At 40.0% G+C, this 14,897-nt stretch overlaps 1 protein-coding gene across 7 annotated transcripts in view; it reads right to left on the reverse strand.

Moving 5' to 3' along the window:
* KCNIP1 (potassium voltage-gated channel interacting protein 1) overlaps window positions 1–14,897 on the reverse strand; it is a 556,014-nt gene that overhangs the window by 257,178 nt on the left and 283,939 nt on the right. The window lies entirely within an intron of this gene.

The following is a 14,897-nucleotide window of genomic DNA, read 5'->3' on the forward strand; positions in this document are numbered from 1 at the left end:
GCCCACTCTATTCCTGTGTCATATGAGCCTCATTAGCACTTGCACATTGGCACAATTATTGATAGCTCAGTTTTTAGGTCATTTTGTGTGCTGAGTTTTGCCATCTTCTTTATGATACGACCCTAAATATGTACACAGCTTGCAAAATCACTCGTGAATATTATGTTTATCCACTGTTTGCATGATTTCATTATACAGTCATCTATCTGACTGCCCCCGGCCACAAGATGTTCAGTGTGCAATGCCTATTAGAGGACATTAAGGCATTAAGAACAGGGACTTGTGGCCTTCATAACCCAGCCATTATAATACTACTTTTTAAATGTATTGTTTTGCTACTTCATTGTTTGCCACCCTGAGCTCCTTTGTAGCCCAACTGACATTTTGAACAAAGAGATGATTTTTTAAACAGAGATTGATAACCCTCCACCACCACATTTGTTACATTTATTTTCTCCTACCATGTTTGCCCATTGCAACCCTGTCAAAAATCAGTGAAAAATATTTAGCTGTTTTGGCTCTGTGTTAAAAAGAGGAAGACTAATCTATAATCAGATTTGTTTGGATGTCAAACACCTATGTGTGCTTAGCACCCCTTTATCATTTTATGGTAATTTACTGAAAGAATAAAAATATAAAGTAACCCATTTTCCCTTGTTGACATAACAATCTAATTGCATAAACTCTTTAATAGACCATGACCTCATTCTCACTGCAGCTTGCTAACAAGAAAAAGAAAGAAACCGTAAAGGAAGATGCTGCTTAATTGCAAACCAAGGTAGAGTTGAACATTATTATTACCAACTATTGTAGATAAGAGATAAAATGAGATCAAGCAAGGAAATGACCAAAACATCATATCTAACAGGACAACAGATATTCACCAAATTTCCCTATTACTACATTTTGAATGTCAAATCTACCTAAGAATTCAAAATATTGGTACTTTAAACAATTTCTACTTTATGGAATCTGTTAGTCTGTCGTATGACAGATGCAAAATGCTATTCCACATCAGCTATCAAATCCTGCAAAATGGTAAATATTGCTACATGTCATCAAATATTCTGAAATATCAACAGTTGCATGTCAAACGCTAAAACAAAACATCACTGGATGAAAAATATTGGTATAAAATATTTGACGAACATTTGGCAGAACATTAGCTATAAAAATGCAGTGGAGATTTATGAGGAAAATGACTAGGAGAAAGATAGGAACAGAGGGACCTGTCATATGCTGACTGAGACCATTGATCCATCTAGCTCAGTATTGTCTACACAGGCTGGAAGTTGCTCTCCTGGATTTCAAATAGGGCTCTCTCCCATAACATGGATAATGCAGGGTGAGTCTTTTAAAAGAGGCCCCATGGAACATGTGTACTATGTATCCATGGGGCCTCTTTTAAAGGACTCACCCTGTAGATGCAAACCCACTCCACACTTGCATGTCCACTTACCACCATAAGGTCCCAAAGCAGGTTGCAAAACAAATACATTAGTTTAGAACAAAATAAATCTACCAGCCACACACAATAATCACAACCCACCATGCAGTCATTTTTAAAGTGGCCATCATAGTTAAGTGTCCATGTGGTTCCAAACATGAAGAATGGATGAAAGCAATTATTCAGTCTCTACGGGACTTGAGCAGAAATCATGAATCTACTCTATGTATTGGAAACTTTGTAATACGCGTGTAATACACATCCCATTCTACCTCTACTTTAGACACAGGCTGAGTTATCTGCACGTATTAGAGGTACTGAGGGTGTCTAATTACTTGAGATTGCTGTAAAGCTGTAATGGCTGTTAAGCTGATTTTACCCAATCTAGCTGGAATGCACTGATTGCTTTTAGAAGTGATATGAAATTTTCCTTAGAGCCAGGAAAAGCCCTGATGTTAAAGTAGATCACATACTGTATTATTAAGATCAGGAAAATTAGTCTTATTTAAATAATATGATTGGCTGTTCTATTGGAATATCTTGTTAGCTTATTTCAGATATGATGTATACTCTGTCCACCTTAATATGGTAGACAATCTTTGAACAGCAACCAAAATCCTAACTGTCTCAAAGTGGTGCACTGAAAAGGAATGGTTGACTAAGGATTGACTTGATACTGAGGGAGGGAACACAGAGAAAATGTAAAAAAATTTTTTGAAGCTATTTGAAAGATTGCCTCTTTTTGCATATGCCTTTTCATAATGAAATTGGGTATGTATGCTTCCTTTGGCAAGGAGTACATACTGTCCACATTTCAAAGAAATTATGTAAATGCCAATGTATACAGGATTAAACTGACCACTGCCTTATGTGGTGAACATCATAACTGTAGTCTCTCGGGGAAGAAACTTCCTGGCCATTAGTTCCTTCTGGGCACAAAGGGGTAAAAAGGACTTCATTTTCTAGTTGACAGTTACTCAGGCAACAAAGTGTACCTAAGCTCCAGTGTGTCTGGCTCTGTTTCCAGTTTCTGACATTCAGCAGATACCCATTTTAAAGCCCGCTCTTCATGAAAGTCCCAGCAATGGTTCTAAGCGAATAAATGTAAAAGGCAGCATGCTCCGATCCTCTTGTAAAAATTTATGTGGGAAAAAGAAATTTAGTAGGGATTTTTTTCTTAGAAGATTACACCTTCATGCAGAAGCAGAATAAGAAAGAATGGGGTAGCAGGGGTGGGGTGAACTCATCAGGAAGGAAAACAGAGTGGTACCACAGTGATTCTCCAGTCTAAATGCCAGTATAATACAATTCTGTGATTGCCTATTCTAGCACTGCAGAGCAAGGGTTTTGTTTTGTTTTAAATAAGACACTTAAGGGTTGCAACACGTGATTGGAGAACTTTGCGATACTTAATATGGTTTTCAATTATCAGAGTGAAGGAAGGTTTTATGTGCACAGTCAGGTTTCCAGCAGTAGAGTGGCACAAAGGGCAAAAATAAATAAATTGGCAAGTGGGCCTTGAACAAAGTCAAACTTCCCTTGGCAATCTACCCAAATAATTCATTTTCAAGTTACTTTGTGATTATGGTGAGTTACACTTGTCTTCTGCCTAATTGCCGTTCACACATCACAGCAGATTTTTAAATCAAACTCAAGTCTTGGACCGAGTTGAATAGTTACTTGAAGGTAGAGCTATATACAGTCAATACTCTTAATTCCCTGAGCGTTGTGTGGGAGGTGATGTCCTCTGCATGCCCCCTGTTAGGTCTCACACATCCATAACTTATGTTCACCAGCAGCAGTACATGAAATTAGGCTGTATTATTTATTTTGCCACAGGACATAGTAAAATGTTTTTTTTAAAAAAATATGCATAACTTGTTCCTTGGCATTCATAGTTCCTTGATCCTGTACTAATTTTCTTCCCAAGCTTAAGGATTTATTTATTTAAGCTTCTGCTTGAGTTAGTAGAAGCTGTTTATGCAATCTACGATGGAGTGTGAGGCTTGGAGGCAGCAAGATGTGAATTTTGAACCTCTCTGTTCTTGTGCATTTATGGCGGATGGACTGGGCAGGCAAAATCATGAATGCATGAAGAGGTGAAGAAAGTAGGATTGTGCCAACTATTCACGCTCCTGACCTGCACACATTCAGTTTCATGTCTGTTGCTAGGACTCTATCCATGTGACTGGGAACTCTGGCAAATAGCTCTACAAATATACAGTTGCATCTACTTCACCTTTATGCATACATAGAACTGATTGCATGAAGACCAATATGTATGCTCCTAGTCATGCACATCTTGGTCTCTTATATCTACCCTCATATGAAGGTCCCTTATATTGAGTTAGACTATTGGTGATCGTGCCCTGGAGTGCCTATGCTGCTGCCTGGCAACAGCTCAGACAACACTACCTGGAAATGCCGGGGTTTGAACCTGAGTCCTTCCTGCATGTAAAATATGTGTTCTACTACTAAGCTGCGACCATACCCCACTTCCACTGACCGAAAACTCTGAAGACACCTTCAGATATCCAAAGTCTGCTGGAAGACATTTCTATTGTATCCTTATAGTTGTAGTCCCTCCCCACTTTGTTTTTCAGATGTTCGTCCTTAAAAGAGGCCCTCTGTAGAGTGGTAAAACAAAAATAAATTAGTTTTTTAAAAAAACTACACATCACTTTCCCCCTCCATAGAGAGTTGCTCAAAGTGGCTTACAAAAAGCAGATATAAAACTAGTTTATCCAACTACTAAAATGCAAATGAACAGATTAATAGTAGCAGCAAAAGCATAGAGGGGGGATTCCAAATGTAGACCTCGAAGCAGAAGGAAAGGAATCTCTTAAACTGTACAATTTCACTATTATTAAATAAATATTATACAAAAGTGATCCAGTGTGGTAAGTTTACACTAAAGCATGACAAAAGGAAGGCTCAGAAAAACCCCAACCACTTTCAACCAAAGAGCAGAAGCTAATGAAAAAAATGTTGTCTGCCACCTTCAAATTCAGAACCTTCCTTGAAACTCTTAATTGCCATTTCTGAACATGGGACATCTGTATTTGCTTCTTCCTGGAGTGACATGTCATTTTCATACAATAATTTTTGGGAAAGGTGGAAATTGGAAAGTGTGAAGTTCTCCTCCTGCCAGCTAAATCCTCCAACTAATTCAAAAGCCTCAGTGCTGCTAGCTGATAGCATTCAAACACCGGGAGTCTGACCTCCCAAAATTGAGATTGGTTTCCAGTTGTTGCACTGTGAATCCAGGATTTCTTTTTTTCTTTTCTTTTTTAAGGCAGCACCTACTCAGAGCTGTTTTCCTTGTGGCATATATACCCTTGAAAACCCTGAGGACACTGCAGCCGCTGCTCAAATCTCCCAATTTGCGCTGGGACCCAAAGGCGCAGTTATAATTCAGCCACTCAGAGCCGGGAGAGAGCACAGAGAACATGAAAGCCACTAGAATAACAGGTGCAGCAATCACGTCTCTAGGAGCTGTTGGGGCTTCCTGAAGATATGCTGAGTTGTGGAAACCAAATGGTGTTCCCGCCTTTTTCAGAAAAGGGCGGGAAACGCAAGCTCCTGGCCCTGTTGCCTGTGGGCTCCTCCTGTGCCTGCCTGGCCATCAGGTGCCCCCTACACTCTTCCCTTCCTACACTCTTCACTTCCCCAGACAACAGGGGAGAGAAGATGAAGAGAATGAAGGAGAAATGAAGAAGGGGGGAGCAGTCAACAGGAGAACCCAGTGAAAAAACTCACTCAGAAAGATAATCTAGCAAACAGGATGAAGGAGAGGACTAGACAAAAGGAAAACCCACAGAAAACAAACACTCAAGCAAGCATTTCTCTCACACACAGAGAGAGACACAAAGACCAAACCTTCCCCTGCTGGAGGCAGAGTATGTTGCAAGTTGAAGACCCTGCCTGTCTCTAGTAGGGGGAGTCATCCCGATCAGGAATGCCATCCCCCTCCATCTGGTAAAACTGGGCAAAGCAATGGTTGTACCAAGCTAGAAGCATTGTCATGGTTCAAAGACACATTCCATCCAGGTAAAATACTTGGGATGTGAAGAAGGGTTTGTGAGACATATGGTGTGGGGAGAATTCCAAGGGTCAGATAGAAATAGCTCAGGGGCCACATTTGTCCCATAGGCTTGAGGTTTCCCACTCCTCATTTAAGTGGCCTTTAAGAAAGCAGTGTGCAAAACACATTTGGGGAGCCCACCTGACAATTTTGGTTACAATTCACTGAAATTGTTCCCTTCCATGAATCTGTTACTGTCAAACCTTTCAAACTTCTGATTCAAAACAAAATGTATTCACAGTAGGCTACAGGAAAAGAAATATCAATTTCACCATTGTGCTAATAAAACTAATCTGAGGGGAAATTCCAGCATTGAAGTCTACTGCAATAAAATTATAGAAGATGTAGCATAAATCCTTTTCTTTCTTTCTTTTAGTTTAGAGAGATTATACTGCAAAAGTTATATTGAATGAGTGAATGAATTCAACTGATTTCAAAGGTGGAGGCTTACTAGTCATGGCCCAGTAGTGTGGTTATAGTAAGAATGAATTTTATTTTGAGAAGTTGAAATGTCCGAAATTTATATGGGAATCCCTCAGCTGAAACAGCTAGCTGCTCACCTCAGTTACCCTGTAATGTACAAGATAAAATATTCTGACTGTGCTTGAAGGATGAACAGAGTGAGTTATTTTTTAACAAGAATTCAGCAGAAAAGAAAAGCATTATAAGCACAGAAGCAAAGCATATATTTGTACACAAATGATCGTACATGCAAGCAAATGGATCCCTTTGAGCTCAGAAATTTCAGACAGCCAGTACTTATACACCTGGCTTCCTCCTTCTCCCTTCCTCCCCATCCCTGAGACACACACCTAGCAGTCTTAACTAGCAAATTCTAAAAACAGAGTCTGTCTTCTTCTGACATCCCATTCCACTCTGCTGGCATCATCATCAGTCATAGCTGTCATCCCCTTACAGACTCATTATAAATCAAGGAACTGGGAACATACCAACTGCATTCATTTTCTCTTAATGCTGCTATACACTTAATATCACAATCCTATACAGGTTTTAAGAATCGGCAGGGTCAGTATACATAGGACTGCAACCTTAGCTCAACATGTTGTTGTGGACTAACTTGGCACAGACTAACATCTTTCACACCAATGTGTGCAAAAGGAAGAAAGAGATTGGTCAATATTCCTTTGTACTGAATATCACCTCTTTATTTTGCAAATTCAAGACAGCAATTGCACAAGGCCACATTAGCCAAGTAGTCCAAATGATGCTTGCTAGTGGTATTTCTTAATGAAATGAAAAGCAGAATGCAAATTATTTTTAAAATAATTTAATAAAAATAAGTATTACTCTGTGCAGGAGTATACTGCCCACTGAGATGCTCTTCAACACATTAGTTTGCCACGTTGTGGTTCCTTGGAAACTTATCACACTATGATTATCATTACTGCTGTTAATATACTGCTTTTTGGCGCAAATGCCCCTTAAGCGGTGAACAGCACAATGAAACCCTCAAATCAGGAGTGCCATCTCACCCTCAGGATTGTGGGTGCCTGCCACCATAAGACGGATGTTCGACATCACACACACATGCCTTCATATAGTGCATGTGACATCACACACACTATGTGCAGGCATGTGCTTGTGACAGTGCATAACTGCAATGTCTGCTGGTGGCAGCAGAGGTTCCTCTTCCCCCTCCTCTCTGCAGCCAGCGATGCACCCTTTTCTGTGGGAAGGGACTCAGACTCGGAGGCAGAGAGACTCTGCCTCCATGTCCAAGCCCCTCCCCCGGAAATGGATGTCACACTTGTTGGGTGCAGAGGGTGGAGCTGAACAGCTTCTCTCTCAGGGGCAGCACCACACAGACTGGCACCACACTGCTGCCGCCTGCTCGCTTTGCTCATTGACTTTGTGGGTGCCTGGCCCTCACAATTATATTATTGCAGGTGCCCAAGCACCCATGGCCCCTGGAGTTGGCTCCTATGCCTCAACTATATAGTAGAGCACAATAAAATGTCATAAATCAATCAAAACAATATGAAACAGCAAAATCAGAACAAAGGAGGGCCAGAAGAAAGTCTTTGCAAGCTAGAGGACTGAATTAATACTCTTTGGTAAGAATCATAGACAATGTGATATCGAAAGGGTTCCCTAAAGGCAAAACCTCCACTAAATCACAGAGATCCAACACTGTATATATACAAACAAAGACTCTGGATAGCATGGACTTACACATTCACTTCATTTGTGATAGCAGCAGCTTTGAACTCACACTATGTCTTCATACGCACAATTCCAACTCTTGCTGCAAACAGGGAAACTCTAGAGAAGATGTGGATTCTGAATATGCATTAGAGCTCCAGTGGAGCCAAAGAAGCTCTGAATTAGGGCATGTGAATTTTCAACAGCCAGCCATTCTGGAAACATCAGTGATCATTCAGTATATCACAATAACGGTATGCTCTGTTCCCTACTGTTTGTTCCCAATTTCTTATAGTCCATGGTTTTGGTAAGTATATTAAAATGCACCTTAACAAATTAGTAGTCATAATTATTTCAACTGGTAAAAAATAGTCTTACATTTTCAATCCAGTTATAATAGTTTTCATCAAATCCAAATGCTGCCCCTAGTCCTGAAAGTTGTACATTTTCAGTCCCCCTTTAACAAAATTATACCTAACTTGAATTTACAGTGATATTGCTTCTGGTTCCACAGTTTGGTAATATAATGTTGAGCCAGTAAAAGTTAGCTAATTTAGCAGTCATTGTCAAAGGTAATGAATCAAGGCTGAACATTTATATTAGGGGTTCCTTGAATTAACCAGTGCCAGCTTCATCTTGTTTTATGACTTTAGAATAATTTTACATTGTGATTGCTAATTAAATATATATAATTTAAGCTGCAATACAATTTTATTGATATCTCAGCACTCATCATCTTTGCAACTGCTAACACTGTACATAATGTCTGTGAATCCAGGAAAAGTAAGGCCTGCTAAAGGGCATTCAGTTCAATGGGATCTGAGTCTTCTTTCAATTATGTTGATTTGGGTGCATCAGTACCATTACCTGTAACCATGGCTCATCTAAGGATCAGATTCATACATTAGGAAAGAGATTTATCTCACTTTCCCATGAGCCGCCATGAAGAAAACCTGGAAACTGATTTTGACTAGGTGGCTCAAACACCAGCATACCAGCAACTGGACATTTACTTCAACACAATACACAAAAGAAAGCAGCATTAGAATAATAAGGGCAAACTCCTTTCACCCCAGGGGCTGACAGGTTTCCCACAAGTGAGGAACAGCAGCAATCCAGGTGGTAACTCAGCATCTTCTTACCTTCCAAGAAATATAACAGGAAGTGTGGAACATGCTTGAGTGAAGCCCAGCTTCCAGACTGGGACTTTAAAACCACTGCAGGCTCAGGATTTCAGTGGGGTTTCTTTTGCCATTTGGCAAAGAGACAGTTCTACTTTAGTCTCATCTCCCCCACCCCACCCCCTGGTAGTTTGTCCAACCCAACACATGTTTACTTGGAAGACTGACTGACTGAATGCAATGCTTAGGAACACTATCTAAAAATGGATGCTCAGTGACTCCAAATTATAATAGGTTGCCTCTGCACTAGTATATTACCCATTCATTTTGCGAGCAAATGAGAACCCAAAGTTGCACAACCAGATGAAATTTTGATTTTCCATTTCTGCAAAGTAAGAAATCAAAACAGCTGGATGTAAACCAAGCCTATTGGTCTTAGAGAAAAGGGCTTAAAAGCATATCCATCTTTGGGGGAGGAAGGGAAAAATATGTAACTCCTACTTACTTCTTCCCTAAAATATAAAAGCCTCAGAGACAGAGTATGTGGTTTGCATCCAAAATGTCCTCAGTCAATCCTTGGCATTTCCAGATAGGAGGTGATGAGGAAGATTTCTGCCTGAAACCAGTGGTGGAGGAAAGGGGGGAGTGGGGGTGATGGGCTGCCCCGGGCTGCTGGCTGAAGGGAGGAGGAAAGCAGGGAGGAGCTGAGATGGTGAGCCACTCACTGGTGGTGCCACGAGGAGGGCTCCGGTTATAGTTCTATGGTTTGGTTAAAGGGCCAGAGGCGGGGAAGGGGGGTGTCATGTTGGCTGGCAGGAAAGGAGGCGGGGAGGGAGAGTGAGGAGATGGAAAGGTTCTCCCGAAGGAACTTGTGCATGAGCAGCCAGTGACCTTTTGTGCTTCAGGGTCTGCTACTCAGTTCATTACTTACCTAGACTCAGGAAAGTTTAAGATGGCAGCCCTTATCTGACCACACCATCCATAGGCACCAACTCCCTATGGCTGAGGGAACATCAGGTCCCGCAACCAAAATGAGATGAGGCTGAGCCTCCTCCCCCCCCCATGAGGAGCCAGGCCTCACTGCAAGTGAGAGAGGGGGAAAGAAGGGAAGGATAGTCGAAGGGGAGAAGAGGACCATGGCAAGCCAGTGGGGCTCCTGGATGAGGAACAGCGAGAGGGGCGGCAAACTCAGTGACCACCTAGGTGGCAAAAACCCTAGTTATGCTACTGCCCGAAACCCTGGAAAACCATTACTAGTCAGATGGAAAAACTAGTCTAGATGGAAAAAGAGTCTGACAAGGAATAAAGCAGCTTCCTTTTCTCTCTTCCTAATAATGAGCCTCTATACTAAATTTCATTGAAAGTACCCATCTCACCAATGGAATCCAATGTGTTTGCAGTATTTTGTGTGTGAAAATTATAAAGTTCAATAAGAACAAAATGCTCTTTGAAAATTTACAATGAAGCTGGGGTATATGGTAGAAGAGATGTTAACCAGAGTAGATTTTCATTGATTAAAACAGACAGTGATATATCCCTCTCTGCCACAAGACAATTTCATGGCCATGTTCTAAATCAAAAAAATGTTATTTATTTAAGCAACTGAACTTTACAAACAAGGGCAAGAAATTCACAACTGAAAGGATCTGGGGAGCAACAGAAACAGTTTTCAGACTGATTTTTTTTAAAAATAGTAACAAAATAGAAAATTATCAAGTTAATATTTCAAATAAAAGAAAGCAACCAATCATTCCAAATAACTCATTGAACAATTGAAGATACTATTGCCTCGTGCTGTCCAGTCTATAAGGCAAGATCAAACCACGGTAAAGCATGCTAACGTTCCTACTATGTTCCTACAAAGGATCAAATCTATCATTTTTTGCACTTCCTAGGAAGAGTTCCATACTATAACAATTAGCATGGGTTATTTTATTGATTTAGAACATCTAAACTGAGTACAAGGGCACACTGTTCAAGATTATTTTTCAAGTTCTCTCTGTCTAAAGGACCTGAACAAGATCAGTCATAAGCCAACTGGAAGTGTGATAGGATTTTCCTTTCCATGCAGCTTTATCTTCACTCTGTTTTTCCTATCACTACTAGTATCCGCCAGCAAATCAGATATTACTCTGTAAGTATGTTCAACCTATCCTCCATTGCATGGAGAGCCATTAGTTGCCATCTGACCTTTTTGCCTGCCCAGTGTACCTGTACTGTCCCCACTGCCTTTACTGGGATGGAACATCAAGTATATTCTGTGAACATAAAAGCTAATGCACATGGCCAAAAGTGTGCAGTCCATTACCAGATTTGTTTTCCTGGGGGGTTGATCATGTGATTATTTTTGCTTACATACACCCTGGAGTTTACATAAAAAGGCCACACATAGTGCATAGATAAACTATGGAATCTATGGATTAGATAAATTGATGGAAGTAAAGGCTATTACCCCCAGATTCGGCCCTCCAGATGTTTTGGGGCTACAACTCCCATCATCCCCAGTGGTCAGGGATGATGGGAATTTTAGTCCCAAAACATCTGGAGGGTCAAGTTTGTGGATGCCTGACTTAGAGGAAATGTAAGTAGTGACCTTCAGAGAATATTTAATTCTTTTTGGGACTACATCAGAATGCTATTTTGCATTATCTGTTAGTCTCCCTGTGCCTCACTTTGCCATTAAGAGAATGATCTCCAAGTATGCAATTGAGTATCTTCAGCACTACTATGGTATTCTTTCAGATTGCAACTGATTTCCAGTGCTTTATTCTGCAGAAAAGGGGAACAAGGGCTATGTCACCTGCTGGGTTGCTATTCTAGTTGGCAAATCACATAGTGTGCTGTGCCTTGGATTTTCCAGTTGTAAAATATATGTAAGCACTGTTTCAGCAGAATTACATGTAGATATAAACATGGTGATGCTCTTTAGAACAGCCATTGAAAATAATGAATGAATGTTAAACACATACCACAATGGTGTTTTATGGCTCTCTCTATTTTTACTTTTAACAATGGTGGCTGTAGATATATCCAAAATGGTGTTGCTTATACCCAATTTAATATCTGAATTTGGTACTCTAAAATGAAGCAATGCATGGTGGTTGAACTCAACTTGGTAAACAAATAACAAAAAAAATCTTAACCACTGAATTTCCATCTTGCCCTACAATTGTTGAATTATGAGATATGGGGGGGGCGGGAGAGAAAACAAAAATATATCTTGCATTCTTTGTCCTCCAGTCAGTGGCCATTTCAGTAGTGCGAGAATATTTCCTGATTCAAAATGCCTACTAGTTTCCAGGGAAGGCAAAGAAAAGATGTTTATTATGATCTTCACTTTTAATTGTACTTATTTCTCAGAGTTATATTATAATGAATCTTTCTTTCTTTTTAATTCCAATGCTCATTAGTTTTCCACTTTTCATCGCTCTAGAAGAAATTATAATTACAATGGAATACCCAAGGCTATAAAATAACCAAATTAGCATGAGTACTGTTTGGTAGCAGTTACAGTGATACAAACTCCCATGTTCCCTTCAGTAGTACACTCCAGAGTGGAAAATACAGCATTTTGTAATGTGAGGTCCATTTGTACAACATACATTTCCCAAGTCAAGCTCATTTGATAAAATTACATAATGATGATTTTACTAAGTCCAAAAGAAACAGATTGAACAAATTTTTAGAATTTTCTGTCTTCTGACAAGAAAGAAAGATCCATGGCAAGACCACCCCATCCCAAGATTCAGATTACTACTAGAACAGTGTAACTCTGAAAATGAATTACAGTCATACCTGTAGTCTGGAAATGTTGCTAACAGGGTTTTTTTAAAAAAAAAAAAGCAGTAAAGACTGAATGCAAATCTGATACTTATGTGATTTGTTTTGCCTGTTGTTCAATTATAGCTGAGTTCTTATTAATGTTACCCTTCCACTTCATTTGAAATGCTTTTTTCATTGTAATGAGATGCTAAAATATCCCAAGGCTGAATGGAAGGTAGAAGATTGTTATCACCCTTTATTGTACTGCTCCCAATGTTGACAATTCAAATGCTGTTCATGGAACAACCAGATCTCCCATTTGCACTCTGGCAGGTGGAGAAAATTTAAATAAGTTTAAATTACAATAACGAATCTGAATTATAGCAGGGGTGAGCAATATTAATTGAGGCAATGCACTGACAAACAGTACCTATCTCTCAAAAATCAGAGGAAACAAAAGAGCTTGAAAACTGTAAACAAAATCAGTGCTGCCAAAATAAAACATATAAATAAGCATATCTTTTTCAGCAAAATAGTACTATTAGTAAAATAGTACTATTGTGAGCATCCTGTCCTCAAAGAAACTTTCTAAAGTAAAAATGTCAAGAAAGCTGTAAGAGGAAAGGAAGCCCATCTGCTGATAGAATTCTCTGATAAAAAGAATTGGTCAGGTTTAAAATGCACCTGAAAACTTGGGGAGGGGAGGAGTAGTAGTAGTAGTATTCAATTTATTAGTCACCATATCGGAGTTACCAAGTGACTCAACAAAATTTTAAGATGGTAAAGATGGTAAAGTGTAGCACAAAATCAGAAAAAAGCAATGCATTACAATAAAAGTCACACCAACAATTGATATACAGTGGTACCTCGACTTAAGAACTTAATTTGTTCTGGAGGTCTGTTCTTAACCTGAAACTGTTCTTAACCTGAAGCACCACTTTAGCTAATGGGGCCTCCCACTGCTGCTGCACGATTTCTGTTCTCATCCTGAAGCAAAGTTCTTAACCCGAGGTACTATTTCTGGGTTAGTGGAGTCTGTAACCTGAAGCGTCTGTAACCTGAAGCATCTGTAACACGTGGTACCACTGTACCAACATCATAAATGCCTGTTCACTTTAATGCCCAATAGCAGAAATAAGTTTTTACCTGGCACTGAAAGAATGCTAATTATGGCACCAGGCAGACATCACTGGGCAGAATGGGGTGGCACAACTGAAAAGGCCTTCTCCCTTGGTACCACCCTCCCTCAATGGGGGCACCTGCAAGAAAACCTCAGATGAAGATCTAAGGTTCCAAGTAGTTTCATATAAGGAAAGGCACTCTGAAAGACACAGAGATCCTCAGCCAAATAGGCTTTTAATTAAAGGCATTTATATTGATCTTCCTCCTCATCTTATACAGTTGAGGTGAGCACGTTTTCTCCTCCTGTAAAAGTAGGGTTTTGCTATCTAAAGTAGAAAAACATATTAACTCTCTTTGTCAGGTTAGGTGTGGTGGAGCATGGTCATTCTTAAACCTGATTAGAGGGGAACAAGCTGAAGCTGGAACAGCTCGTCCTCTCTGGATGATCAGCCATCTGGAAAACGTAGCATTTCCCTGTGAGCCATATATTTCTTGAGTGTATGTTTGTGTGGGGGTGGGAAGTACTAATGGCGATGTTAAGTGCTAGGTTTTCCTAATTAAGAGAGGAGAGGCGAGAGATCCAGCTTTGTGTTTCCTGAGCTAAGAGCCAGTTGGAAAGGACTTTGCCCTGAGACTATTACCGAGTAAAATAGAACAATTAGTCTGTATCCATCTCAGTTCTTAAAACATCAAAAGTGGCTTGCTGGTGGCGATGGCAAGAATTTTCCCATTTCAGTTTGTAAGATTTTATGATACAAAGATCAATTGGTCATTAATTCACAAGGACATATCACATATTTGGATCATGATTTATTCCAGTTTATCTGCCCTTCCATTTTATGATTTCGCATGAACAAAGCTTCCACTTGCGAAGCATACAAGTCTATTTAAACCCTATTCCAGTGTTCAGTTTTCTCCTGTGAAACCCCAACCCCCCAAATCTTAGGAATATAGTAAGCTGCCATATATGAAGGTCCATCGAGCTCGGTATTGTCTACAATAGCTGGCAGCAGATCTCCAGGGTTTCAGATGAGGGGTCTCCCAGCTCTCCTGGAGATACTAGGGACTGGAATGGCAGTCTTCTGCATGCAAAGCTGATGCTCTGCCACTGTGCTACAGCCTTTCCTCTGTTCTATTATGTGCAAAGAAGCTCTCTTGTGCACACAAACAAGTGAGAAGGAAGTTTTTAATGTGTGAT

This window comes from Podarcis filfolensis (assembly GCF_964270895.1).
Source record: "Podarcis filfolensis genome assembly, chromosome: 2".
Lineage (NCBI taxonomy): Eukaryota > Metazoa > Chordata > Lepidosauria > Squamata > Lacertidae > Podarcis > Podarcis filfolensis.